We start from the raw sequence: 2800 nt of genomic DNA, 5'->3' as shown, positions 1-2800 counted from the left end.
TATATATATATATATATATATATATATATATATATATATATATATTTGGGATATTTCAGAAGCTAAGATCACATTTTCTTTTCACACTCAATTCCTAGGATGGCTTTAGGTCAAAGAGTTCCATGGGCACAGAAAACTCTTCCCAAATGAACTTTGCAAACAAGGAGACACAACTATCTTTTAAACACAAAGTTGTTATCTATTCCCTCTGGACACTTGATTCTTAAAACAGTTTTGCTTTTCACGTTTTATTTTTTAAAACTCACTGTTAGGCATTTAAGGATGTACAATTTCTTCATAAGGTCAATTTAGCTTCATGTTCCCTGTAAGATATTGTAGGGACTAAAGGACATCTATGAATCAAACTTTAAAAATAAAAACAGAAACCTCATAATTACGGAACAGAGCAATTATGGAATAGTTTGTTAATGAAGATGGCTTTAACGTAGTATGACAATTCAGAAAGAAAGATAAAATTACTGATCCTATGCCTAGCACCAGTCAGATGAGTTCCAAAAACTAGCCCATCTACACCATCCCCTATCCCCAGGCCCATTCCTGGTGGCTCATACTGTGCATGGTCCAGCCTGTCTATTCCCACCTGCATGGCTGAATAGATTTAATGAATATAATTGAGAGCAGCCACCTCCCATAAGTGCATAAGGATCCAAAATGCCTTCATGAGGTGATACCTACTAAGGTCTCTTTAGTCCTTTTAATGCTAGCATTTGGAAAAAATCTTTCATTTGTAATAAGAGGAATTTCTTATTTTATGGCTAAGTTTTAAATTTTTAAATAATAAAAATAAATTATATGTGTGTGGGGGGGTATTCTGAATGCATGTATGTCTGTAGAAGATGTACATGCTGGGTATCCATGGAGGCAAGGAAAAGGCATAGGATCCTCTAAGTTTGGAGGTACAGATGTTTATGAGCTGGAAATTTAAACTGGGTCCTCTTTTTTTTTTTTTAAGATTTATTTATTTATTTATTATATGTAGGTACACTGTAGCTGTCTTCAGACACTCCAGAAGAGGGCGCCAGATCTCGTTACGGATGGTTGTTAGCCACCATGTGGTTGCTGGGATTTGAACTCTGGACCTTTGGAAGAGCAGTCGGGTGCTCTTACCCACTGAGCCATCTCACCTCCTCTGGAAGTGCAGTTAGCACTCACAACCGCTAGGCTATCTCTCCATAATTGTATTTTTTTAATGAGAAAAAAATGGTTCAAGTTTCATAAAATCATTAACCACCACAAATTGAATATAGAAAACAGATACTACAGATTGAAACTACCCTGCATTGTTGAAAGTAATGTAGTTGTTAAAATAAGAGGTACTAGAATAGCCTCAGAATCATGAACTATGCTTTGTAATAGTTTGACTGGCTTTTCTTTCTCCACCAACTCCTGACTTATCTCTCTGATAGCCTACCATAAGCATTTCTAACAGGTGTTAGTTGTTTGCAAATCAAAGGGTGAAAATTGAAAATTGGTTTAAAAAATTCTGTCAGAGAAAGAGAGAGAGAGAGAGAGAGAGAGAGAGAGAGAGAGAAATCAAGAGAGAGAGAGGGAGTTTATCAAGGTACAAGTAGATTTTTATGCACCCACATATAAACTAGACATTTAGGTAGTTTCACTCTATTTCTGACTCACACTAGAGAGCCTGGCTTCAGGGTTCTTACTGGCTGTAAATGAGCTGTGTATCTTGATCCTCAATTTCATTAGGTACCATAGGTTCAAAATTAAGCATTTCCTGTTCGCTTACTTCCTGTGTACCTTGTCTGTCAAGCCTTTGTACCATAGCTAATCTTTCTGGTTGTACAGCTATTTTTTTTTCAATCATTTTTGAGATGAAATATATAGCGATTGGAATTAAATGCCTAGAGTTTACTCTGGTGCTTATAATAACAATGAGCAGTGTAATAGCTTTTCCAAGTGATGTTTCTATCCCCTCAACTCCTATCCTTTGTCTTAGGGAATCTGAAATGGAGTTTCTGTTCATTAAGGCATGAAAAGTCTGACTATATAAGAAAAATGACCTTACTGTGATTTGATGATGACTTGATGTTGACTCACTGTCTCAGAGGATCGTGTGTTGTTCCTTGCTCTGGGCATTTAGAGTTCCCCAAGTCTCTCTGGCTGTCCTGCCAAACTAAAAGAATTGATGCTTCCTCTAGAAATGATCCCAGGTGAATTTCTTCTCTGTGGCTTTCTCGCAGTTGCCTTCTGTGTTCTTCAGTGTTTCTGTCAGATGTTAAATGCTTTCTGCAAAGTTAATAGGCTTTCCTCTTCTTCAATCACATTGAGTTTTTCTTCCAATAATGTTGAGCATCAAATGCAAAAGTAACTTTTATTTGCCTGAAGCAGTGGTCAACTCTGAGACTTACTTCCTCCATCAGCTAAGCTAGCCCTAGTCCTGGAAGCTTCTAGCCTCTGTACAATCTTTTCTAGGCCCAGAATGTTTTCAGCCTCTCTGAGACCTACTCCTGACTAAGGTCAACCTTTCTAATTCTTTCTGTACCTTAGCTGGCTGGTTCAGTTCAGCTGTTCTGGCTCAAATTCCTCTCCAAGCTAACTGATTCAATCTGGCTTTTCTCTCTTAGCTTCTGAGGTTTTACTCATATTAATTCTGGCAATATATTCTAAACTTCTGGCTTCTTCTCATTCTCTGGCTAATTGTGTTTTCACCTGTGTCTAGCTTGTTCTTTTTCAACTTGTCTCTGTAAAACTCTCCCAGTAAAACTGCTTCTCTCTCTCTCTCTCTCTCTCTCTCTCTCTCTCTCTCTCTCTCTCTCTCTCT

Source organism: Mus caroli, chromosome 4, assembly GCF_900094665.2.
Source record: "Mus caroli chromosome 4, CAROLI_EIJ_v1.1, whole genome shotgun sequence".
In the NCBI taxonomy this organism is placed as follows: Eukaryota; Metazoa; Chordata; class Mammalia; order Rodentia; family Muridae; genus Mus; species Mus caroli.
This window is presented reverse-complemented; position numbering follows the sequence as displayed.